Source organism: Chiloscyllium plagiosum, chromosome 25, assembly GCF_004010195.1.
Source record: "Chiloscyllium plagiosum isolate BGI_BamShark_2017 chromosome 25, ASM401019v2, whole genome shotgun sequence".
NCBI lineage: Eukaryota > Metazoa > Chordata > Chondrichthyes > Orectolobiformes > Hemiscylliidae > Chiloscyllium > Chiloscyllium plagiosum.
The window spans coordinates 28818767-28846571 of NC_057734.1; the positions used below are offsets into that span (position 1 = coordinate 28818767).

At 41.0% G+C, this 27805-nt stretch overlaps 1 protein-coding gene across 3 annotated transcripts in view; it reads right to left on the reverse strand.

Moving 5' to 3' along the window:
- The window catches only part of LOC122562703 (transmembrane protein 132C-like), a 1065724-nt gene that overhangs the window by 648647 nt on the left and 389272 nt on the right, over nucleotides 1-27805 (reverse strand). Inside the window, exon 1 of one of the 3 annotated variants that reach the window (XM_043715798.1) lies at nucleotides 11372-11450. The exons of the other annotated variants lie outside the window; for them this stretch is intronic. The gene's annotated coding sequence lies outside the window, so the exon portion shown is untranslated. Of the gene's footprint in view, nucleotides 1-11371; nucleotides 11451-27805 lie in introns of those variants that run through there. 3 annotated transcript variants of the gene reach the window in all.

Consider the following 27805-nt stretch of genomic DNA (forward strand, 5'->3'; position numbering starts at 1 on the left):
AAATTATGTCCCAATACATGTGTGGATCATAATGTAACACATGTATTGGGCCAAGCAGTGGAATGTGGTGTAAAATTATGTCCCAATACATGTGTGAATCTAACCGGAATGGAGGTGTTGCTTAGTCCCGTGTGAATCTTATTACACACCTCCCCGTGTGAATCTTCTTATCTGTATGTAACCAGAATGGAATGTGTTTTTTAGCCTTGCTCTGCTGTTCACATGAATGTTTATATCTGGAAAAGAGTATATCAGCTGGAAAAGTTTCCAGTTCGGTGAGTCTGCTCCGGGGTTACGTTTTAACCGCCGAGCGTGGGTTGTTGGCAACCGCTCTACGAGAACTGACGGCTCCCAGTTCCGGTAACATGTAGAGTGAGTATAAACCAGACCCTTGTAAGTATGAGACCTGGTTGTGGCGACGCTGCGGGGAATAAAATGCTCATATTCTAGCAGACTCGCCTCTTGGTCGTTTGTTCTGTGTCAGACTACTTTCCTACGAACCTGACCTTGAGAATTTTTTAAAACAGTGATGTACCGCAAGGTTCTGTTTTTGAGCCACTGTTGTTTGTCATCTTTATAAATGACCTGAATGAGAGCGTGGAAGGGTGGGGTAGTAAATTTGCAGAGGGCACTAAGGTCAGTGGAGTTGTGGATAGTGCAGAAGGATGTTGCAGGTTACAGAGGGACATAGATAAGCTGCACAGCTGGGCTGAAAGGTAGCAAAACGAATTTAATGCAGAAAGTGTGAGGTGATTAACTTTGGACGGACCAACAGGAATAAAGAGTACTGGGCTAATGGTAAATTTCTTGGTAATGTAGGTGAGCAGAGAGATCTTGGTGTACATGTGCATAGAACCCTGAAAGTTGCCATGCAGGTTGATAGGGTTGTTAAGAAGGTATATGATGTATTGATTTTTATTGGGAGAGGGATTGAGTTTTGGAGCCATGAGGCCACATTACAGCTGTACAAAACTCTGGTGCGACCATACTTGGAGTATTGCATCAAGTTTTGGTCACCACATTATAGGAAGGATGTGGAAGTATTGGAAAGGGTTCAGAGGAGATTTATTAGGATGTTGCTTGGTGTGGACGGAAGGTCTTATGAGGAAAGGCTGAGGGACTTGAGGCTGTTTTTGTTAGAGAGAAGAAGGTAACTTAATTGAGACATAAGACAATTAGAGAGTTGGATGGGTTGGACAGTGAGAGCCTTTTACCTCGTATGATGATGAATAGCATGAAAGGACATAAATTTAAATTGAGGACATAACTTTAAATATAGGACAGATTATCCGAGGAAATTTCTTTACACCAAGAGCAGTAGGGACGTGGAATGCCCTGTCTGCATTCCAATTTAAGTGCATTTAAAGGTCTTTGGATAAACACTTGGATGAAAATGGAATAGTTTAGGATGGATAGGCTTCAGATTGGTTTTCCAGGTCAGTGCAATATCGAGGGCTGAAGGGCCTGTAATGCGCTGTAATGTTCTATGTTCTATATCTTCTATGATTACACCAACATCATCTCTGCTACAATGAGTGATAGCCTCGCCCTTTTCACCAACTTGGAAAGCAATCCCAAATAATTAATTTTTGTCTCCTTGAGGAATAATAATCAATACTAACAGTTCGGTCATCTTGCAACCAATACTCATGTGAGCAGCCCTTGCGAAGGTTGTTGTTTCTGCAAAAATCATAAGGCTGAGTCATGGGGGGGGGGGGGCGGGCACGTGTATGCTAAGCTAGATATGCTTGCACAAACAGTTACAAGTAACTGGGTCTTGTTTCCGCAAAAATCGCAAGGCGGAATCATGACGATATATACCAAGAAATAACTAACCGGAAAGGGAAGTGGTCGACTGGTAGAAACAGATGTATTGATATGACAGTTGCAAACACACAGGGAGTTAGTATGAACAAGATAACCAAATAAGACCCAGTGTTGCGTCACCAAAGTAATAAGACCCAGCTATCGGGGGGGGGGGGGTGCACACCAACAGCAGGCCACAGACAGATGTGGTAAGCTGATTAGATTAGCAACTGCACAGAGCAATACAACTATCAGATATGAAGTAAAAGGGGGAGTACCGAGATACTCAACTGAACTGTATAAATTGTAATCTAACCTCCTGATCGGGGTGCCTACTTTATGGTCACCCAGGCTTGCAAGACCATATGAATAAAGACTGCTTCAGAATTTGACTCGGACTGAAATTATTGAACAGTGAGCTTTGTTTCTCACAACTGGGGGCTCATCCGGAGTAGGCACCGTCGGCGGCTGGGAAGACGCATCCCGTTCCCTTTTAGAACGGTCCTGTGTTTCTCGACGGTGGGTGCCCCTCCCGGTAGACTGACCAGAATCCTCAGGGAGTCATTCTGAACCAGAAAAGAGTTGATGGCAATACTTGAACAGTAGGCAAAGGGAGATGTTAAGCCAGGCAACTCCGTGCACAGACTAAGGTAAGAAAATAGACTTTTAAGTACTGCCTTGGTGGCTGGGATTGAGTTCTAGTAGCTAATAAGGGACAAACAAAGGGACTCAATATGGGCTGTGCCGTGGGTAAAGAAAAAGCCTCTGTGGAAAAAGGAAATGGAAATGGAGGCGAGGTCCCTGACAACATACCTCCAGAAAGTCCATTAGGGAGGATGTTGAGGAATTGGAAACATAATACTTGTACTAGGGAAAAGGATAGGGAGAAGATGATTAAATATTGTTGTTTTGTATGGACTAAGGAGTCCATTCTTCATCCTGCCATCTTCTGGCTAAACTACGGGTCGGACGAGGACTGGGTTTGTCAATATTTGAACTTAGATGTCAACAGCAAACAGCCCCTCAGTCAGGAGGAATCAGATTATGCTTCATGTTGGAAGAGGGGTTCAGGAACAAATATTCATTTAGTTAAAACAGAGAAGAAAGATTCTCCCACGGCGCCACCTCCATGGGAAGTATTAGATAATCTGCCGCCCCCATATAACGAACCTGCAAATAGGGCAGAAGACGACTCAGGAGGAGCAGGGACAGGGGAATCGGCGGCAGAGACAGGGCCAGAGCCAGAGTCAAAGTCAGGAGCAGGGCCGGGGCCGGGGGAAACTAGAACGACAGGGATGATTACCTGCAAACAAAAGGAAATGCAGAAGGAAAAGTTGGACAAAGACCCACAAGGAAGTTCCACTATGTATCCCCTCCATGAAGTCCCAATAGGGGATAAGGAAATCGGGTTTATAAGTTCACTCCTAACGAGCGGGGAGGTACGGATCTTTAAGAAGGAAATGAAGGTCCTCATAGAAGACCGGTGGGATTGTCCGAACAAATCAACCAATTTCTGGGTCCCATTTTATATACTTGGGTGGAACTAATGTCTATATTAAACATTTTATTTACTGGAGAGGAAAGAGGGCTCATTAGAGGAGCCGTGATTAAGATCTGGGACAGGGAGCACCCACTCGGGGATGGGCAGGCTGGAGAAGCTGAAGCAAAGTTTCCCCTTAGGGACCCCGGGTGGGATAATCAAAATGAAGATCATAGAAAGGAAATGAAAGAGCTCAAAGACTTAATATTAAAGGGAATCAGAGAGGCGGCGCCGGAGTCACAAAATTTGACAAAGGCGTTTGAAGTGTGCCAGGGAAGGGATGACACCTCCTCGGCCTTTCTCCAAAGATTAAGAGATTCTATGAGAAAGTATTCTGGAATAGACCCGGAAGGGTCAGTAACAGAAGGGCTACTGAGGGTACATTTTGTAACAAAATCATGGCCAGATATCCAGGGTGACATGGTGGCACAGTGGTTAGCACTGCTGCCTCACAGCGCCAGAAACCTGGGTTCAATTCCCGCCTCGGGCAACTGTCTGTGTGGAGTTTGCACATTCTCCCAGTGTCTGCGTGGGTTTCCTCCTGGTGCTCCGGTTTCCTCCCACAGTCCAAAGATGTGCAGGTTAGGTGAATTGGCCACACTAAATTGCCCGTAGTGTTAGGCGAAGGGGTAAATGTAGGGGAATGGGTCTGGGTGGGTTGCTCTTCGGAGGGTCGGTGTGGATTTGTTGGGCCGAAGGGCCTGTTTCCACACTGTAAGTAATCTAATCTAATCTAAAATAAAAGATAGAGGGGTGGAGCGAAAATCCCCTAGATGAGTTGTTGCGGGAAGCTCAGAAAGTGTTTGTGAGGAGAGAGGATGAGAAGCAAAAACAGAAAGCAAAAATGATGGTAGCCACGGTTGATAAGGTAGTTAAGAAAAACGTGGAACCGATAGTAAGCAACCGGAGTGGTGCTGGCAGTATGTTGAAAATAGAGGTAGGGGAAGAGGACGAGGATGACCTGTTAGTGGGTCCAGTCAACAGGGACAGGGATTAAGGTGGAAATCCCCACAGGTGGGATGTTACTACTGTGGAACGACAAGTCACTTTAAGCGGGAGTGTCCGGATCTGAAAAGGGAAGAGAGGGCGATACCGCTTACGAACTTTGATGAAGAATAGGGGTGTCAGGGGTTCCTGCCCCCGGGGACCCACCAGGGACCCTTGATAAACCTTAAAGATGGACCTTATAAAGAGGATGTAGTTTTCTTAGTTGATACGGGGGCAGCGAGGTCATCTCTAAATTTCAAGCCCAAGGGAGCAGGAATTTCGAAGCAAATATTAACTGTCTCTAGGGTAAAAGGAGAGGGATTTACAGTCCCAGTTTTTAAACCTATGATGATTGAAAGTGGAGAAGAGATAGTCGAAGGCAAACTGTTATATATCTCTGATATTGGAAGTAATTCATTGGGGAGGGATTTAATCATACTGTTGGGACTGGAACTTGGAGTATGGGACCAGAGATTAGTGATATAAATGGCCATGCTGACTGAGGAAGAAAGAGAGAGAAATAGAACCCATGTTATGGGCTCGGGAAGGGAATTGCGGAGGATTACAAATACCTCCTTTGGAGATCAGTTTAAAGAGAGAGAGAGACATAGTATGCGAAAGGGGACGCAGAGGGACGCAGGGGATTGCAGCCAGTAATTGAGGGGTTGATTGAGGATGGATTATTGGAGCCCTGCATGTCCCCTTACAATACGTCTATTGTTCCAGTACAGAAATCGGACGGCACTTAACGCCAGGTACAAGACCTGAGGGCGTTGAACCAAACAGTACAAATCCGCCACCCTGTGGTCCCTAACCCCTATATACTATGGAGTAAGATTCCCTGTGACCAAAAGTGGTTCAGTGTAGTGGATCTAAAAGATGCCTTCTGGGCATGTCCACTGGCGGAAGTAAGTAGGAATATGTTTGCCTTTGAGTGGGAGGATCCAAAGACAGGATCCAACAACAGTAGGTGGACAGTACTCCCACAAGGATTCACTGAATCCCCGAATCTCTTTAGTCAGGTGTTGGAACAAGTCTTGGAGGAATTCAGTAGTCCCGAAGGGACGACTCTGTTACAATATGTAGATGATCTTCTGGTAACAGGCAAGAGGAGAGACAAAGCAATAGAGGCCACAAACAAATTACTAAACTTTCTGGGACAACAAGGATTGAGGGTCTCCAAGAAGAAATTACAGAATATAGAAAAGGAAGTTCAGTATTTTGGACATCTAATCAGTGAAGGAAAAAGAAAAATAAGCCCAGAAAGAATAACGGGAATCGTGGAAATGCCACTGCCCAAGACCAAAAGGGAGTTGTAAAAATTCTTGGGGTTAACAGGGTACTATAGATTATGGATAGACTCATATGCACAGAAAACAAAGAGATTATATCTGAAACTATTGGAGGAAGAACCTGAATTATTGAATTGGACAGATGAAGAGAGGGAATTGGTTCAAGAACTAAAGAAGAGCCTGATCCATGCCCCTGTCCTCGCATTACCCTCCCTAGACAAGCCCTTCCACTCGTTTGCCACAGTGGATAGGGGGGAGGCTGTAGGGGTCCTAACCCAGCGATGGGGGGGGGAAATGAAACAATCGATTGCCTACTTGTCCAAATTGCTAGATCTGGTCTCAAGGGGGTGGCCAGAGTGTGTGCAGGCAGTGGCAGCAACAGACTTATTGGTAGAGGAGAGTTGGAAACTTACCTTTGGGGAAGCCCTAACAGCCAGCACTCCACACCAGGTATAGACCATATTAAATCAGAAAGCAGGACGATGGCTCACAGACTCTAGGATCCTGAAATATGAGGCAATTTTAATAGAGATGGATGACCTCGTGTTAGTGACAGATAGTTGCTTAAATCCGGCCACATTCCTGTGGAGGGGAGAGGGGGAGGTCCCGTGGTAATCCAGTACACAACTGCCTTGATATTATTGAATATTAGACGAAAGTGCAGATGGACCTGAGGGACATCCCGCTCTATGCGAGAGCTCGGTTGCTTATCGACGAGTCCTCCCGGATGATTGAGGGTAAGAGACATAATGGATATGCTCTCGTAGATGGGATAGAGGGGAGCGTTATCGAGGCCGGGAGACTGCTTAACGACTGGTCAGCCCAAACTTGTGAACTCTATGCCCTGGAAAGAGCTCTTAGAGCCTTAGAAGTTGAGGAAGGAACGATGTACACAGACTCCAAATATGCATTTGGAGTGGTGCACACCTTCGGAAAAATTTGGCAAGAAAGAGGACTAATAAATGGTCGAGGAAAAGAGACCCGTTGTTTAGTGCAAAGGAGGAGGAGGAACTAAAAGACTTAGGGGCCGCAAAGACAACGGATGGGCGCTGGATGTTACCCGATGGGAGAGAGATGTTGAATAAAATGATGATGCAAGAGATTATGGCTGTCCTACATCAGGGGAGTCATTGGGGAGTGCAAGCAATGTGTGATTTAGTCTTAAGGAAATATGGATGCAAAGGGATATGATATCCAAACAGAAATGTGAGGGATTATAACATGCAGGAAGGTAAACAAGAAGGTGCTAAGGAAACAAGTTCCAGGAGGGAGATACCCTGGGCTAAGACCATTCCAGTGCATCCAGATAGATCATACCGAATTACCCCAAGTGGGAAGACTGAGATATATATTGGTAATAGTTGATCATTTATCTGGATGGGTGGAGGCGTATCCTCTGGCCACTGCCACCGTAAGTGGGGTGTCCAAGATAATACTTGAACACATAGTTCCCAGATACGGGATAGTGGAGTGTATAGATTTGGATCAGGGAACTCACTTCACTTCCAAGGTACTCCAGGGAACGATGAAGGGGTTAGGAATCTCCTTGGAGTTCCACACCCCTTGGCACCCACCCTCATCAGGAAAGGTTGAGAGAATAAACCAGACACTCAAGAGGCAGTTATCTAAATTAATAATAGAAACCAGACTCCCTTGGACTAAGTGTTTACCTATAGCCCTCTTGCGAGTGCGGACGGCCCCAAGGAAAGATTTGTGGCTGTCTCCTTATGAGATATTGTTTGGCCTGCCCTACTTGGGAACAAAAGGGGAACTGCCAATCCCGGTAACTAGAGATTTGTTCTTAAAGTATATACTGGGCTTGTCCTCCTCTTTGTCTTTCCTCAGGAAACAGGGTTTATTGGAACAGACTCCAAACCTTGAATTCACCATTCATCCCATCCGGCTGGGAGATTGGGTCCTAATTAAGTCATGGACAGAAACTAAATTGCAACCAGATTGAGAGGGACCGTACCAGACTCTTTTGACTACTGAAACGGTGATAAACACGGCGGAGAAAGGCTGGACTCACTACACCAGGGTTAAGGGACCAGTGGAATCCCTGGTTGAGAAAGAAGTCTGGACAGCCGAATCAACGCAAGAACCACTGAAACTCAGGCTAAAAAGACTTCGAGTGATTGATTATAGCATGGCGACGCGAGCACTGGAAGGTTTTTTTTATAGATTGCATGTAAAGTTTCTCGATGCTTCAATACTATTGTAGAATGCTGGGAATGCTTAGAGTTATAATATTAGCTCTTTTAGTATTGGGATTTTGTCAAACATCGTTTTCATACTTGTTATTAACAGTCCCTGAGTCTGATAATCCACAAGTAATAGATGCCCATGCATGTAGCTGAGTAAATTGTGGGGATGTAGATAATCAGAGACAGTACAGCAGCTCAGAGATACATCTTAAGTCCTACGGGGATGGCCTTGGGGATGGTACTTGGTATACTGGTCTCATCACAGTACACCGGGCCCCCTTCCGACCAGCTCTCGATTGTCCCAATAAAAAGTGTAAGCCAATATACTTAACGATAAAGAAAACCATATGGCACGAAGCGATTCTAGGGGGGAACCACCTATCAGGTACAATTAAATGAAACATTTGGGATAGAAATGAAAACAAACGGGAATGATTTCTCGGGCTGCTGTTTCCGAATTAGCGTAGGAAAGGGAAAACGGGCAGAACAACTGAATGATAAGATGCAACCTTTCACCCCTCCCAATGACTCTAAGGTGGTAAAAGCTATAGAGGTGAAGGACTTGAAACAGACCATCAAAATAGAAACTGGATACGGTGATGCAAATGCCTGGGTGGAATGGGTAAAGTATACTGTAAAAAGTCTGAACAAGAGCAATTGCTATGCATGTGCCTCCGGTAGGCCAGTGGCCCAGGTGGTTCCCTTTCCGCTTGGGTGGAAGCGAGACAGGAAGGGCATGAAATGTATGATAGCCCTGTATCAGGATGAGACTGCATGGAATGATAGGAACTGTACCTCCCTTGGAGAAGAAAGACTTAACCTCCTGATCAGGGTGCCTACTTTATGGTCACCCGGGCTTGCAAGACCATATGAATAAAGACTGCTTCAGAATTTGACTCGGACTGAAATTATTAAACAGTGAGCTTCGTTTCTCACACTCATTAAACAGCCTATGAAGTAGAAGAGGCTAATTCACATTAGGTTGAATTCTGCAAGTAGGAACCCAACTCAAAATGATCATCAGCCACCCAGCTAATAAAAATCCAGAAAAAAATAATCAAATAATCCAGGTCTGAAAAATTCCCTGCTGTCCCTGTGTTCTCTGCTGTAACTTCAAGGGGCAGTTTGGTGGGATCGCCAGAAAACTAGCAGGAGTTATTTTTGCTAGGGGTTTTTCTGGCAATTCATCCAACCTCATGCCAGAGTAATGGTTGGAAATGGGACAAATTCAACACATATCCAGGACCCGGACCTTTTCATCAGGTGACTCATTGCACCAAACAGAAGACAGTATAACCGCAACTTGAAACATTCAAGTTTTAGGAAGAGAAAACAGGAGAAGGCCATTCAATCACCTAAGAATTGAGTTTTCTTTACACATCTCAGCAGTTACAATCACTGGAGGCACACTTCTCCAAATTTACAATATCTTTTGCATGAAAAATTGCTTCCTGATTTATCTCCTGCATTAGCTAACTCTAATTTTAAGATCTTCTCCTTTTGTTCGCAATTTCACCACAGGAGGAGCTATGTTCTCCATACCAACAACATCAAATCCTTCTAAGATTTTAGATACCTCAATTATCACTCCTCAAAATTGCTGTTTGCAGCAAATGGAAGCTAAGTTTACGCAGCCTGTCCTCAATTTAATCCCCTAAAGTGAGAACATGGCTGAGTCTGGAAGGGTCAAAGGCATAGATAAGAATTTCAATAGAGGCAATGTTAGAGAGACGTATCACATGAATCTTTGAGTTGCATCAAATGGGGAGACAGAAACTCATTTTGGATTCAATTGAGGCTTAGGAAATCTGTTTTGGCTCTTTGGAAGAACTCCACTGCTAATTCCATTTCCCTGCTTTTTCTCCAAGTCTATTCAATAAAATGATGTGCTTGCCAGCTGGTTCAGTCTAAAATAGTAGTCCCAGGTCTGTGAATTGGTGGCAAAGGTGCAGAGATTGGGCTGTGGGCCGAAAGATGATCAATTCAGTCTTTCTAGTATTTTCCGGAAGCAAACTGTAACTCATTCAAGGCCGGATTTTGAATAAACAAATGTGAAGGGTGGATAAGTTGGGATGGAGAATTATAGTTGTACATCCTTAGTATACAACTATATTTTGATCAATTTGGTAATAATAATATAAAAATATAATAACGGTAACCCAAGTTCAGAGCTAAACTAATCCACATGCCAACAAAAATATTCTGAGAATTTTGCAGTCTCTATGACCGCAGCACACAGATACAGGAACATGGATAGCATAGATCCTGCATTTAAGTGGCCACAGGAGATTTAGTCATTTGGAAAGTCTTAACCAAGTTCCAAAAGCTTGTCACAGTTGCACCAAACACTGATTACAAACAAAAAAATTCCTCTCGAGCTTTCATTTTGAAGCTTCCACCAAACAGAACAGAAAGGAGATAAGAAACTGAATCGAATAGGGTTGTTCATAATGCCAGCTTAGGCAAACCAAGGTTTCTGCCTGGGGCGAAATCGGTGAACTAGCGCCAAATTGCATTAGCCTTAAATGTCCTTTTTTCCGTCAGTTTCCCAACCAAAGCCACATTTCACATATCACCAAATGCAAATTGACCAGCACAGCCAGTGTTTTAGAACATAATTTTTATTGCAAAAGGTTTGGATGAAATTATTCCTAATTTACCCTTTACACACTTAAGTTTGGTAACTTAGGGTACAGTTTTGTGAATACTGCAAATGGCTTTCTCACAAAAGTGGGTACTTCAAACCTGTTTTGAATCCAATTCCTGAGAATGATCTAAAATTAAACAATGACTACTTAAAGAAAAGTACAATTTGCTAGTTACATTGCTGTACAACAGATAGCTTCTTCGTAAAAAAACATAAACGTGTTTGAAGTGTGCTGACTTGTGCCCTTATGCCTGAAAATGTATTAAGTTGCTTTGTCAGAAATACACAGAGAGATGTCCACTTTTGTAGACGAGGCCAAGTTTAAGCTCACTGTTTCTAACTTGGACGATTGATTACTCAATATGTGCTGGAAGAAAGCAGCACAACTGAATGAAAACCTCTGCCCCAAGAATTATCTGTAGTATAATATAAGAATCGATAGTTAGAAAGTTGCCAATTGAGAATTCCGGAGTTTGAAGTGTGATAGTGAAAACAATGGTCCTTCTAATCAGATAGCAGCTACTTTCACACCCTGTCCCATTGATTAGTCAGTCAGGATAAATAATGTTGTAGCATTCAGCTGTCCTTTATAGGACTTGGACCCAGTCACATTGCATCGGCTTTTCTACTTGCTGTCTTATGACTGGAATGCTGCACCATGTACTACGACATAAATGATCAATTAACTAACTCATTCCGAGATCAAGGGGATTCTCCACAGAGTGTTCATAGTAAGGGAACTAATCACATAGGATTAACTACTCAACTTGGAGTCTATTCCACAAATGCATTGTACTTGCGGAGGGAGAAAATGATACTCTACTAATCTCCAACCTTGCTTGCAGTTTGCTAATTTTATGCTGATGTCCTCCAGTCCTGCTAATAACTTGCTTACCACTGCAATATTGAAATCCTTCAGCATTGTAAAGATGTAGATAATCATTCCTCTCTTTTGTTTGGATTATAGAGTGGATTCATCCACAGCACGGTTAAAGCAGCAGGCAAAAAAAAACACATTAGCTGCCAGCTTGACTGCCCACAGCCCTTCATTTCCTCTATACCGCTGAGAGTTTCCTGAGTTAAAAAGCAGCAACTTGAAAGGGATGACTACAGGTGGTCTCTTCCTCTGCGAGCTTGTATTTTGGACCTATTGTTCCTGGCCTCGATTTAATGTATCCAAAGTGACTAATTGGATACAATTTGTAGAACATGATCCATTAGGACAGAGTGTGGGGAGTGTAGACGCAATCTTACTTTATATTCAATAACGAAATAGAGAAAAAAAATGTCTTTTTAAGCCAACTTGAATATTTTGGACTTCCAAAATGCAACTAGGTGCCTGTAGCAAATATCATTGATGTGCAATGGGCATAAAAGCTCCACAAGGGTGTTATTTAAACTGGAACAGCTGGGCAGATCTAAGGAAGCTACCAGAAGCACAATGTCAGCAGTATTGAGAGGTCCTGCACTTTATCATTTGCTTGTTTTGTCTGAAGAAATGCAGGAATTTAACACACTAACCCAGCTCAGTGAAAATCAAAGGGGCCATCTCACTGCCAAGCATCAGAGGAATTTCCAACTCTGCGGTGAAGTTACGCTAGAACCAACTTTTGACCTCTGTTTGAGTGAGTACTTTCAGCACTGGGCTAATGAGCAGGCTCAAACTCAGACAATTATCTCCGGCTCTTGCAGCCAGTTGGTTTCAGGTGCCGTTCCCTTTGATACCGAGAAGATTAAAATTCATAAGCCGATCACATATTCCTCCCAGCGTAGGTGGCTGAATAAGATGCAGCCACAGAATATGAGCTACAGAAATTCAAAATCATCGGTCTTTGTTCAGAAGGGCACTTCTCCAAACTGTTATTCACAAATGTTTAAGATTCAATGGACATCGTCACAGTGTTCTCTGTGCAAAGTACTGGCCTTCAAAACAAAGTAACCACTGTACCTAATTAGCCTAAAACAAAAATAATTCAATGGCCCACAATCGAGACAGGATCTTAGAACGATACCTGCTATAAATCTAATCCCGATTCAAGCTGCACACTGTGAGTTCAGTGAAAGGGCTGCATTTCAATTAGCTACTGTGAAAGAGGCAACTTTCCTCTGAGCCAGGCATGAAACAAAATGGGGCAAAATCTACTGAAACAGGGCAGAAAATGCTAGGCAGGGTACAATATCAAAGCTCAGTTAATACTTTCATAATGGGAAGCTTAATAATAAATCAAGTATCTATCATCATATGTTGAACTGCGATGCTTTCCTTACTGTCCTATTTCTTACATTTTGCAGTCTGACAACTGTGTAATTAAACAAAAGCTACTGTTCCTCTCTGTAAGGTAACTTCACTGGTGTCATTGACACTTTGCTGATGCTGCATTCATTGCAGATGTTTTGAATTCTCACTAACAAATAACCACCTGATGCCTCCTATACCAGGTGCCTTGTTCACACAAATCATTCTACATAAACTCAATACACTGCATATTTTTCATTACACCCCGCTGATCTGCTTGCTGCGCTGGCAATGTTTAACCTCAATCCGAGGCAGATGAATTAGAATCACTGCCACACGCTACCAAGTATCCATGACTGATTCTGCCAGCACATGTATTGTTGCTGCCAACATTTCATGACAGTAGTATGAGCCCTGTCCAAAAACACCAATACCTCGCTCCACTAGTCAGGCCATGAAGACTCAGCACCACTCCATCCGTCTTATCTGAGTATGTACTTTTAATTCATTTTCGTGAACAGGGGTGTTGCTGGCCAGCACTTGTTGCCCATTCCTAGTTGCCCTGGAGAAGATGGTGGTGAGCAGCCTTTTTGAACCGCTGCAGGCCACCTGCTGTGCGTTGACCCACAATGCCAGGAATTCCACGATCTTGTCCCAGCGACAGTGAAGGAACAGCGATATATTTCCAAGTCAGGATGGTGAGTGACTTGGAGGGGAACTTGAAAGTGGTGGGATTCCTGTGTATCTGCTACCCTTGTCCTTCTGGATGGAAGTGTTTGTGGGTTTGGAAGGTGCTGTCTGAGGATCTACTGCAGCACATCTTGTAGATAGTACACACTGCTGCTGCTGAGCGTCGGTGGTAGAGGGAATAGATGCTCGTGGATGCAGTATCATTCAAGCCGGGTTTTTGTCCTGGATGGTGTTCAGCTTCTTGAGTATTGTTGGAGCTGCACCCATCAGGTAAGTGGAGTGTATTCCTTCACACTCTTGACTTGTACCTTTCAGATATTGGACAAGCTTTGGGGAATTAGGAGGTGAGCTACTGCAGTTTTCCGAGCCTCTGACCTGTTCTTGTAAACACTGTGTTAATGTGGCAAGTCTGGTTGAGTTTCTAGTCAGTGGTAAACCTCAGGATGTTGATAGTGGGGCAATCAGTGATGGTAACACCATTGAAGGGGCAGTGATTCGATTGCCTCTTATTGATGACGGTCATAGCTTGGCATTTGTGTGGCATCAATGTTACTTGCCACTTGTCAGCCCAAGCCTGGATATTGTCCATATTTTGTTACACTTGAACATGGGCTGCTTCAGTATTCAAGGAGTCATAAATAGTCCTGAACATTGTCGAACATCCCCACTTTGGAACTTATGATGGAGGGAAGGTTATTGATGAAGCAGCTGCTGAAGACGGTTGGGCCTTGGACACTACCCTGACAGACTCCTGCAGAGATGTCCTGGAGCTGAGATAGTTGACCTCCAACAACCACAACCATCTTTCTATGTGCCAAATATGACTCCAACCTGCAGAAAGTTTGTCCCCTGATACCCATTGATTCTAGTTTTGGTCAGGCTCTTTGATGCCACGCTCAGTTGAATGCAGCCTTGATGCAAAGGGCTGTCACTCTCACCTCACCTCTGGAATTCAGCTCTTTGTCCATGTTTGGACCAAGCCTGTGATGAGGTTAGGAACTGAGTGGCCCTGGTGGAACCCAAACTGAGCATCACTGAGTAGGCAGGTTGGATCTATTCTGCTTTATGTATACAGGACATACCTGGGTGGGATTTAAACCCAGGTCCCCAGAACATTAGTTGAGTTGCTGGATTAATAGTCTAGCGATAATACGACTAGGCCAGGCCCACCAATCTAGTATGGGTTTCGGTCCTCACTGAGTAGACATTTAGATATTGTAAAGTACTAAGAGTTCCTGACATGAGACAGTAAGCAACACCTCTTATCCATCAACTGGGGAAAGCCCTGCTAGCCACAGCCTAGACACTAAACACATCTTCAATGACTTTCAGCAGAAATGTTTAGCCTCTCCAGACACTACTGCTCCTGAGTTAATGTTTGTCTGTTCTCTGGCAACTACCTCTTTGAGAATACTCATTAGAAAGCAGTGGGCTTGACTTTTATTTCCTGAAAAGACATCTTCATGAGTTAAGCAAATCTCTGAACTCATCAAAATACAACCTGGCTTCTCATAACATTCTGGTATTTATTGGGTGCAATAATATTAATTTAACCAGTATTTTTGTCCGATGTAAATTTATATGTGAAAGTGCATTTCAGGTGTCCACTCATTATGTGGACCTAAAGCTAGAAGTCAAGATATTAAAATGATCATTTTTTAAAAATCATCAAAACTGAATGTGACAGCAAAATTCTTCAGAGCTGACCCGCTGGATTCCTGGAATTGTCATGTCAAGCCATCTCTTCAATTCAACAGTAGGTGGCAGTATAAAAGAGCTGGAGGTGGAGTGGAGATGGAGGAATGAAGTAGGGGCTCAATCATCGCTGATAGACAAGGCGAAAAACACTGTTGGGCAATTTCAGTTCTAGCATAATAGTAGTCCATCTCCTGCATGCTGTAATTTAAAATATGTGCTTCAATCTTAAGGAAACATGACACGGGCCATAAATGCAGACCGGATATATTCTTTCATCACATTGTAGTAAGGGGTCACAGGCTTACTTTAGCTCAGTTTGCATCAGTAAGTGACAAGTAAATATAGACAGTACATATTGCAATAGCAGTGATCCCAGAATTTTGAGATGACACATCTGGAAATTCACGGCACAGCCTGGTTCAAAACACAGCTTGTCTCTCGCTCTTTAAACCAGCAGCAGAAAGCAGAGACCCATTGAGCTCACCATGGCAGGAGAGTTATACTATAGTCTGAGCGAATCATGTTGTTATAAAATAAATTAGATGATGTTTTAAATCTGAGATAAAATTGACAGCGAAGGAGAAAAATTATTGCTTTGAAAATTAGATTTTATGTTATAATTGAGCTAGTGCATGGGATTTTGTAAATATGTCTCAGGATTGTAAATATAGAGAAAATGGGCAACTTACAATTCAGTAAATGTTGTCCATAGATAGCAAAAAAATCAGTAAGACTTAGTTAAAATTTCTTCTTTATGACAGTTTGAAGGGCAGAAAGCTGTCTAAGCTTTGTTTTGTTAATGATTTGATCTTTGCACCAGTATCACTCCACTGTAACATGTATTCTTATTCTAATGTCAACTTTTGTATCATTGAGCCCTTGTTGACAATGACCCAGTTTTCTCTAATCATAGATAAGAGATCACACAGAAGTAGCCAGAAAGGAAAATGAAAACAGGCCAAAACATTCACTTGCATGTTTCCAGTTTTCTGTTAGAAAGATTATGGTAATGTACAACCACCTCTGCAAGTTTCAAAGTTGGGCACAGGAGAAATGTATGCATGAAACAAAATTCAAACTAATTTCTAATCAGTTTACTAGTCCTGAATTGGCTGTTTTTTTCTTTTGTGTAAGAGAGGAGAATTTTTTTTTAAATCTGTAGAAGCACATTGTTACAACCTGCAATGACCTGATCCTTCTCTGTTCAATAATGTGGGACATGGCAACCACATGTCTGATTCTAATTGTCTTTCACATGTTAAGACAGCAGTCAGTCAAAGTCGTTCAGGGTCTAACATAATAACTTAGCACTTGGAATTCCAACCAGACTTCAAACAGAGCTAAACACATTGTGGCATAAATACCAGCATACTGCAAGATACAGGGAGCCAGAATATCTGTCCGTTTAGTTTAAATGATTGAACTTCCAGATGTCAATGCTGGTTTTGAAGCCTGTTATCAGAGGACACATCTTTTGATCACTAATATTGGCAGAACTGAATCTGAAATTGTCTGAAAAGAAGCACAAAATTTACTTTTGAGTCTCTAAATTCTGCAGGAAACAGATTTCAGCATATTGGTTCTGCTTAAGCTTATGAAGTGTCCATGACCCAAACGGCAAAATCCCATCATCAGTTGCATTCAAGAAGGGTAAATCAGAAAAGTGCTGTAAAATCTGACTTGAATTCATGTGTCTTAGTTTCAGGCATATAATGTTTGTTTGGAGGTTAAAGTGTTACATGTTAGATAAATGGACATCTGAATGAGAAACTGGCAATAATTCTGATGTGAATACAATTGTAACAAGCTTCTGTTTATGACACTTAAAAAGTATTAGATTAGATTAGATTACTTACAGTGTGGAAACAGGCCCTTCGGCCCAACAAGTCCACACCGACCCGCCGAAGCGCAACCCACCCATACCCCTACATTTACCCCTTACTTAACACTACGGGCAATTTAGCATGGCCAATTCACCTGACCTGCACATCTTTGGACTGTGGGAGGAAACCGGAGCACCCGGAGGAAACCCACGCAGACACGGGGAGAATGTGCAAACTCCACACAGTCTGAGGCGGGTATTGAACCCGGGTCTCTGGCGCTGTGAGGCAGCAGTGCTAACCACTGTGCCACCGTGCCGCCCTATGTTCATCTTGAAAGCTCATGGATTGAGTCATAAAGGGAATAAGCAATACGGGTTATATATTTTAGTGATATCAGAAAATCTAAAGATAATTTAAATCAGATAATTTAAAGAAAAAGCAAATTATGTATGTAGTTTCCAAATGGAAGGAAACTGAAAGCAGCTTTGTAAAAAAAAAGAGTTCCTTTGTGCAATGGGCCAAATGGTCTCTTGCTGTGCTGTAAATATCTGAGTCTTCAGCTCATGAATTAAAGGCTGTCTTTGAGAAATATAAATTATTCATATGGGCTATGGAATCAGACTGGCAGTGATGGTAAATAAGTTGCTTGCTTTTCTGTTTGTTAAATCCCAATGCATGCCACATCATCATCGAGGTGGGCTAGGGGTAAATAACTTTACTTATGTTATGTGGATGTATAGTTCAGTTTTGGGAACAGACAAGGGCAAGTGCAGTTTTGCTTTGGTGTCGGGTTCATGTTACCAGGCGAAGTAGCTAACAGGAGATGACAGTCAGTTAGTACAGTACTTTAAGCAGAGAAAATATTAACTTCATCATTCATCATGTGCAATGAGAATGGGGCAAAATCAAGAAAGAGAAACCTCATGGTTAAATTCTGATTGCTGGATGTTTGGATTTCTTTTTAAACATTTACAGTCCCTCACAGGATCATAACTGAAGTTACAGTAACATGACAAAGAAAAAAGTAGTTTATCGATTTTTAAAAATTAATTTGGAATCTGTTACGAAATATAGAATTTGATGCAATGCTCCCCTTGGCCTTACGTAGGATTCCCTTCCTAGTTAGCCCTTCCTGAAGAAGGGCTTATGCCCGAAACGTCGATTCTCCTGCTCCTTGGATGCTGCCTGACCTGCTGAGCTTTTCCAGCAACACATTTTCAGCTTACGTAGGATTGACCAGGCAGGTGTTCATCTTCTGATTTAACAACAAAATCTCCCACCAGTGAACTGATCAGTGATATTACTCCTACAGAAGTCCAGGGACTGGAGAATTATTTTCAGTTACAATGCAATGGCAGACAAGTCATCTAATAGGAACACACATGTTTTAGTTTCAATACTGTCAACTCAAAGATAGGATGTCATCACTTGAAATTAAATATATGTATGAAAATAAGCAAATGAAAACACAATCCAAATGCATATTAAAGAAAACTATTTGAATAAGGGTCTACACCACATAATGGTAATTCATACCCCATGTGTGGATTCAGTCAATTTCTGTCAGTATGTTATTCTATCACGTCAGAAATCACAGTTGAGCCAGAATTTATTCTCACTTTAAATCAGCACATAATGTACTGTCAAGTAAGGGTTCCTGGAAAAGACCAAAAGATCCAAACTGGCACATTCTCTTCCCAAACAGAAAGACATTAAGGTCAATTGTGATTCAGATCAGACAGCAGTAATGTTATAAGCCATAACCAAAACAATAATAGAGGCAGAAAGTATCTTACTTCGGTGTTAGGCAATTATTCGAAACCTTCCTTGCATTTAATAACAATGCAAAAATGATATTTATACCTCAAAAGTTCAGTAATAGTATTGCTGCCCTCAGCCTGTAAATGAAGTGCAGCTTTGAGGGATTTCTGGTACACTCAAATGTTAATCACTTCTCATGTGCAACATGAGAGCCTCTGATTCATGAGCTGAAGACTCCGATATTTACAGCACAGAAAGAGACCATTTGGCCCATTTTGTCCATGCTATGCAAAAAAGGTCTGACTCCATTAATCCCATTTTCTAGCTGTTGGACTATAGCCCTTGAGGCTACGAGAACACAGGTGAATATCTGAATACTGCTTACATGTCACAATATTTTCTGATTCAACCACTCTTTCAGGCTGAGTTCCAGACTCCGACCTCTCTCTGTATTAAAAATACTTTGCCTCAACTTTCCTGTTGAAAGACTAGGAGTCAGAGTAATAAAATTGAATTGAACTGAATAGAATCATTTTATTGTCACGTGAACTCAATGTAAAATAAAATGAAAAATAATACCGTCACTGTATATTGGCACCATTCACATTAACTTAAAATAAAAGTTTTTTAAAAATAATTTAAAGAGAGTCCAAGTATTTCTTCTCTGCTGCTTCAGTGCCGCTCCAGGCTTTCCATCCCACACCATGCCACCACCAGAGTCTGCTCCAGGCTTTCCATCCCACACCATGCCACCACCAGAGTCTGCTCCAGACTTTCCATCCCACACCATGCCACCACCAGAGTCTGCTCCAGGCTTTCCATCACACACTATGCCACCACCAGAGTCTGATCCAGGCTTTCCATCGCACACCATGCCACCACCAGAGTCTGCTCCAGGCTTTCCATCCCACACCATGCCACCACCAGAGTCTGCTATGGGCTTCCCATTGCATGCCACTCTGCTGCCAGTGTCCACTCCGGGTTTCCCAATCTACACCATACCCCTGCCAGAGGCTCCCTCCCCGAGGAAGCGCGAGTCCTGCTCCAGGTTTCGCAGGCTGACTGACCAACTTGGTAGCCACCCTGCCTCTGAAGTTGCCCCGACACTCCGGAGCCCATCGAAGCTGCCTCCTGCCAAAGAGCTCTCTTCATCATGTAATTTTGCAAAAACAAAAGGGGAAGAAGGATAAGAAAAACGTGAACAAAGAGCACAAGCTCAGGCACAGGAGCCCGGATGCTGCCTACTCTGCCGCAGCCATATTGTATTAATAGAATTAATTATAGAATTATTATTTTATAATGTTTAATTTCCCAAACAATGACTGTAGGTAGCAAAACAAACATGGCTTTCAAAATAGCACTCCCATGGTGGTCTTATTTTGTGACAGATATGCAACTCTTGGATAAAGGAATATATTATGGCTGATAGCCAAAACTTTGTTGACATCTCCTTATCAAGTTGGATGCACATATCAGGAACTAGCACCATCTGGTGTCATTTGGATAAGCTGCTCCTTAGCTTTTTTTTATTTATTCATGTCATTAATTGCTTTGAAATACTTTTTTTCAAAAAACAAGTGCATCATTGAAGGTTTTAGGCCATTGAACTGATTCTAATGATATTTAGAACTCAACCTCTACAACACTGAACACATGGAGAAGACAAGGTCCACAGAGAGTAATAAATATCCCAAGGCAAATTGTCTAATGCAAATAAGTACAAACAATGTAACATAAAACAGCAGTTTTCTGAGTATTGTGGTTAACATTCCCCATCAACCCATATCACCCAAAATAAAAAAGGCTATTTCAACAATCAACTTATTTACTCACTTTATTTTGCCACTGCCCGTTAAAGATAATTGATTGATTATCAAGTGTTGGAAAGACTGTGGATATGTAATTGTGTACTTCAATGAAAACTTCCATTTTATGATCACTGACATTTTTTGATCTTCACAAGCAAAATCACAAGCTGAAATATAGGGAATAGTACCGAGTTTTTGAATAACAGCTTTTACACTGACAGCTTTTACATTTCTGGTGCTTCAGAAATCTTGCTATAAAGTCTGAGGGTTGAAGCCTGACAGAAAGTAGAGGTGATACTTATCACAAATTCGCCTTACTCACATGACTGTTACAATATTTCAATTAGAGATATTACAAAAAAATGGCAGATGTTAGGAAAGTTAGTCTCTCTAAGTAGATTGTCATTCTTCCCCAACTGTCCACACCTCGCAGAGACAGAAACAATCCAAAGAGGAATGAAGATAAAATGATGAGCACAAAATGAGATCCTTCTATTATTGCTTGTAGTCTCCAGAACCATCCATGACTTGCATAAATTAGTTTTCAAATATTTAACATTAATATCTGCATTTCATAGTACAACACAATGCTGAAAATGCTTACATTATTCTTAACAAACTGGAGCTCATTTAACATGTTAAAGAGAGCAGGGTGGACATAAAATAGAGATGGCAATGGTGTTAAGTTCATTTGAAGATAATTTAATGCAGCATAAACATCTAACATTAACTAAAAAGTGCAAATGGTGATTGAATGCATAACTGAGAAACAAAGACTAGAACTATTATCATTTCATGTTTTTCCTGCATTAACATTTCTATGAAGCCTACACAACTGCAATATGAAAGTGAATGTTGCAGCTGTAAAGTGAATGGGATTCTGTTTCTGCATGGTTAATAAAATCCCTCCTATTTATTTTGCTAAAGAGAATCATGGGTCTTCTATGCTGATCAATAGTTGTTGAGATGAAATATTGGATTGTTCAGAGCTACACTGCAGGCTTGCATTATCCATTACTATTATATAACACATTCAAGTATTTTCACTTGTTGCCTGTATCAGTGGCTGTTTTATCCAGCTCCACACAACATGGGAAATAATGTTCCATCTGTTGTTAATTTGTAAGGTGATACTGAGAGAAACAGACTTTGAGAACTTTAGCAATTATCCAGATTCTCGTAATCAAGCTCCATTTCACTGTACATCACATAGGTTTCTATTTAGTAACAAATGTTTAATTATCGGAACAATATTAAGTTCTGTACTGCACATAAATTATAATATTTCCGATAAGGAAATTCAGAATCTAATAAATCCTAAATAAATCAAAACAAGTCATGTATATATTTTCTCAAAAACTAATTGTATTTTCTCTGCAAGAAGACAATTCTCATGTAAAGAAAAACATATTTAGAAGGATTATTGTTCTAAAACTACACAAATTACAGGTAGACGGAATAAACATGATAAAAACTGAAGGAACTGTTTGGATGCTGAAATCAGAAAGAAAAACAGAAATTGCTGGAAAAGTGCAGCAGGTCTGGTAACATCTGTGAACAGAAATCAGAGTTAACATTTCAGTTAACTCTGATTTCTCTCCACAGATGCTGCCAGACCCGCTGAGCTTTTCTAGCAATTTTTGTTTATGTTTCTAGAATACACAAAATGTTTATATGTCTTTTTGACCATGTGCGACCAGATCCTAATTCCAGTGATAAATGAAGTAGCATATTTGCCTGCTTTTAAATATTGCTATTTTAAAATGCAAGACATTTTAATTTCAATAGATAATTTTGTGATTGAGCCATATTTGTTTTGCAGTTAACAATTTGAGAACTAATTTACTTCTGCTTATATATGTTACTCATATATTTTAGCATGTGACACTTACAGTACATCTCTCTCATTTGTCTCCTTTTGAAGAAATTATGCTGAATAATTCCCCACTTTAACATTAGGATCATTCATTTCCCCTATATATTTTATTCAATGTCATTTTGAAGTTGCAACACCTAAAGCTGTTCTGTGAATATATCATACCTATTCTATCAAGGAATTATATCAAGTTAAATTAACCTAATTTCAGCAAAACATCGAAGCTTATCCAAATACTGAGCCAAGAGGTCTTAGTTCAAGTCCCACCTTCTCTAGATGTGTCATAATGAACAGGTTAATTAAAAGTATTTGAATACTGATTAACCTTTCCCATGATCAGGAGGAGTCAAAAGGTGTGGTGCTGGAAAAGCACAGCCAGTCAGTCAGCATCCAAGCAGCAGGAGAATTGACATTTTAAGCGTAAGCTCATCATCAGGAATGTGAGGTGAGGGCTCAAGGAAGCTGACAGATAATGTGTGTGTGTGTGGGGGGGGGGGTGCTGGGAGGAAGGTAGCTGGGACTGTGACTTCTCCATGATCAACTTCACTGAACAAGATTATTTCAGTATTAACTCAGATGCAGCTGTAATATGAAAACTACTGTAAAGAAGCTTGTAACAATTCAATTAATCTAGTTTAGCTGCTGAAAGGTCAAGCAAGTGGCTATCCAACTCCTCCAGTAATGGGACTGTGACTTCTCCATGATCAACTTCACAGGAACAAGATTATTTCAGTATTAACTCAGATGCAGCTGTAATATGAAAACTACTGTCAAGAAGCTTGTAACAATTCAATTAATCTAGTTTAGCTGCTGAAAGGTCAAGCAAGTGGCTATCCAACTCCTCCAGTAATCCAGTCAGAACATTCACCTGTTGATACTTTCCATTGTTTGGCCACTTTGGATTGAACTACTAAAATGCTGTTGATTCTATGAATCCTGATTTTGATTAAAAGCCTTACTTGTGGAACTTTACTAAATGCCTTTTGCAAGTCAAATCATTTAAATCCACCCAACTTATCATCTACTTTTACACTCAAAGATATAACATACCATGGTTATGACAAGATCAAGTTTCTCCTAACTATTCCTACCTACTTGAAGGAACATTAATGATGTCCTATAGAATGGTGCTTTACATTCTCCTTGTTTCCAGTGCTAGGATAACTGACCCTCTATCAGGGATAATCACTGTAAATACGATATTTGCAAAATGTTTAATTAGACTTAATTTCTGATACAGTTCTTTAAATTTCTGAATTGTTTCATTTATTTGACATTGTCAAAAGATGTACAAAATTATAAAGAAATAAAGGCAATAGAAACTGAAAACTGATGTCTTAAAATCTTTGCTGAAAATGTGTTGCTGGAAAAGCGCAGCAGGTCTTAAAATGTCTTAAAATCTTTGTCATTCATTCCTTGAATGTTTAAGCAAGACAGTGAAGAACTGAATTGTAGATTTGGCTCACATTTGACATCACCTATTCCTTATTAGATTTTAGTAGGTCGCAGTTAGATGGCTCGATCCTGTGAATTTAATAAGAGTTGCACAGAACTGCCAGCATCATTTTTGGGACCATCATGATCTTATTCACATGTCCCACTGACTAAGCCAATGAAAGCTGCAGCAGACAGATCCCATAGCCACACCATCTGTACTCCGGCAAAGATCAGCGCAAGCTTGAAGAACAGCACCTAATTTTCACTAGGAAACTCGAGAGTCTTCTGGATTCATTATCAAGTTCAATCATTTTAGGGTTTGAGGTACCTTCGCCCATGTCCTTACCCCAATCCCCACACCAGGCCTTGTAAAGTTGAAAATGGTGGCGGTGGAAAAGCACAGTGGGTCAGGCAGCATCTGAGGAACAGAGAGTCGATGTTTCAGGCATAAGCCCTTCATCAGGACCGAAGGGCTCATGCCCATAATGTTGATTCTCCTGCTCCTTGGATGCTGCCTGACCTGTTGTGCATTTCCAGCTCCATACTTTTCGACTCTGATATCCAGCACTTGCAGTCATCACTTTCTCCTTGTTATCACAAGGTCTGTTATTACTCACACCCATTTGTTAACTATTAACAGTCCCATTAGTAGCTGTTCATTCACCCAAGCTGATTGTTATCCACTCCTTTGCCTGTCCAACTGTTCTTCCCTCTCTGTGGGCTCTGTCTAATGTACATCAAGCGTTTACTCCTTACCCCCTCCCCCTATCTGCATAAAGAACAAGCTTTTACTTGCCACTGTCAGTTCTGAAGAAGGGTCATTGCACCCGAAACATTATTTCTGATTTCTCTCCACAGATGCTGTCAGACCTACTGAGTTTTTCCACTTATTTCTGTTTTTGCATTGCTTTTTCCCTGTTCAATTAAGCAGAATGGCAGGAGAAGATAATAATGGAACCATTTACAATAAGAATAAACAGCAAGTAAGAAGGATTTAAAGTCATTTATTAAATGTTTACTCTGAAGCCAACAGAGGGTACAAGAGCACAGAAGGCATAACTTGAACACCGGCCAGAATAATAAAATAAAATTGGCTCATTGCTCCCTTAACACCGCCTCTGTGCCCTTGGAATAATCAATGTATTTAAAGTAATTCTTTCTACTGTAGAGGACCAAAACAAAATTTTGGCAAAAAGTGATTGTTCAATATGGTCAGTATTACCAGGCTGTTGATTTATGTACTACTATTTCGCAATTAAGAATAAGTATGTGCAAGACATTCATTGGCAGAGAAAGGTGCACCACCTAATGGCTAAGGGACTGACAGCAACACTCTTAAGCTAAAGTTTTCCTCCTGATACTTCAGTACCATTTTTTCAGCAGAATAAATAAGTTATCTCAATCAAGACTGCAAGTAAAATGTATTTGTTAAACTGTTGAAAATATTTGTTCTTTCTAATATTTTGAAATGGTCAAATTTCAATTAAGAGTGAACAACTTGTAATGTTGCTACCCTTCGGGGGTAAAAGATCAGAAGGTGCTGCAAGGAGCTTTGACAAACAGCATTTGATATTGAGCTATGTAAGGCCAAGTGACCAAAAGCTTGGGGGGGGAGGGGGTCAAAGCATTAGACTTCACTTAGCATTATAATGGAAGATGTTTGTGCCAGAAATACAGGAATTACAGCTGATACAGTAGCTAACCTTTTTTTAGCTTTTTGTTTCATTTACAATTTGTTTTCATTGCTTTAACCATTCTTACTTCTCCAACCTCCTCCAGGCTAATACCACAGCCAATGCTCTCATCCACATCTCCACTCCCGCAAAAAAAATCTTTGGTGACAGAGCCTTCATGCACACTCTTCACCGTTGCTTCTCTTCTTCCAGTCTGTAAAACCTTCCTCAAAAATCATTTTGCCAACTGAGCTTTGGGCCAAAATCTATTATTGCTTGACTTTAGTTCATAATACTTTGATATATTTTCCACCATCAATTCCCTCCTTAATGGCATTATGCAACTATGTACAGCACCTAGTCAGCAGCAGGTCAGACAGGCGCCATCTTCTCAAGGGATGGGCGAGAACTGCTGGTCAGCCAGCAATGCCCAAGTCCCGCAAAGAAATCAAAAATAGATCAAGGTTGTTACATCAATGCAAATTTCTATTAGTTTCCTTATAAAAGGTTACACTTGCACTATACTAACAATAGACAGATACTAGTATTGGTTTAATTTGACATTTACCACAAATATCCACACACATCCATTGAAGACATGGGCCTCCAGATAGATTTGCACCAACTACCAACTCAGTTTTGTTACAACACCAGATAAACCCCTCTGCTAATTTAAACCAGCAACACAGAAAAGATTCACTCCGTGCTGTAATCTGTTAAAATTCGAGAGGCAAAGAACTGTCCCAAAAGTCACTGTTTAAAGTAAAAATTGACAACTTTATTTTTTTTGTAAGTCTAACAGAGAATATTAACTGACAACTATTTACAATCCCTTTCTCTTAAACCTATCTATTATCTCCACCCCCAACAATACCAGTCCGATAAATAAGATCCCGATTACAATTTACAGAAAAATAATCGCGTTGCAAAACCAGTCCGCTTTGCCGAGTTTCCTCTGTAGATTTTCCTCTATAGACTCTCTCTCCAGGTTGGGTTTCCATCTATTTTTTTCTGTGCAAACTCCTTCTCCAGACAGGTACCTCTCAGACAGCTCTTATTGGCAGCTGACATCCTTTGGTCTTTTGGCAGTTCTCTTTGCTACCCTGGCTAACTGTTCAAAATGTCTGATATTTATACCCCAAAACATCAGATCATTTCATTAGTTTTTTTAATAGGTATTTTTTATTGAAAAAGAAAAATTTTAAAGTTTTTTTACGAAATTAAAAAAGTAATACAAACAAGTGTAAGCACCAATACAAAATTAAATAAATATGAAAAAGAAATTACCAAAAAAAAAGAAATAAAACCCAACTAACTACTAATTTATCGTACAAACAACCAAAACATAAAATAGGATATCATACATTACTAGCAGTAAATATCAAAATAATTAAATAACTAGATACATGCTCAAAATAGATTTACATCAAGTCATAATAAAACCAAAATTTACACGGGGACTCCTGGGGATCCCCAAACCAGCCAGAACCATTACCACAGCTAGACAAAAACCCTGGACAGTATGGCCAAAATATCTGTGTCAATATAGTTCAAAAAGGCTGCCATGTTTTATAAAATAATTCCATTTTTTGGTGCATCATATTTGTGAGGAAGTCAAGGGGATATATTCCATGATTATCCTGTGTCAGTTTGAAAGTCCTGGGGGGCCTTCAGCTACCCAATTCACTAAAATATTTTTCCTTACACCAAAGGAGAGAATGGCAAATAACTTCCTCCCGTATACAGCCAGGGAATGAAAATCTCAAGAGCCCAAAAATAGGGACACTGGATCCAATTTAATCTCCGTACCCAAGATCTCTGTCAAGGCATTTACTACTCTATCCCAATACCTGCGGATCTTATGGCATGTCCATAGACAATGCGTGAGAGTGCCATCTTCTATTTTACATTTAGGACACATTGGGGATGCTCCTGCCTTGAATTATGCGAGTCGTTCAGGTGCTATATGAGCCCTGTGAAGTATCTTTAATTGAATAGCCTGAGTTCTGTTACAGATAGAGATCTTTTTGGCATTTTCCCAGATGTCCTCCCACATTTCTAAACAGATTTCCAATCCTAATTCTTGATTCCAGGTTTTTAATAATCGTTCTATGTCCTTCGATGCCATATTATATACTGAGTGATAAAGAGTACTGACCGAGGGTGGCCCCATTGGCCATAGCACTCTCCTTTCCCTATCCAATTTGTAGGGATTAACTATCAGTGTGGTCTTCTTTTGTATAAGGTCTCGTATTTGGAAATACTGAAAGAGGTCTCTGCTAGGCAGTCCAAACATCTGGCACAACTGCTCAAAGGACATCATAACC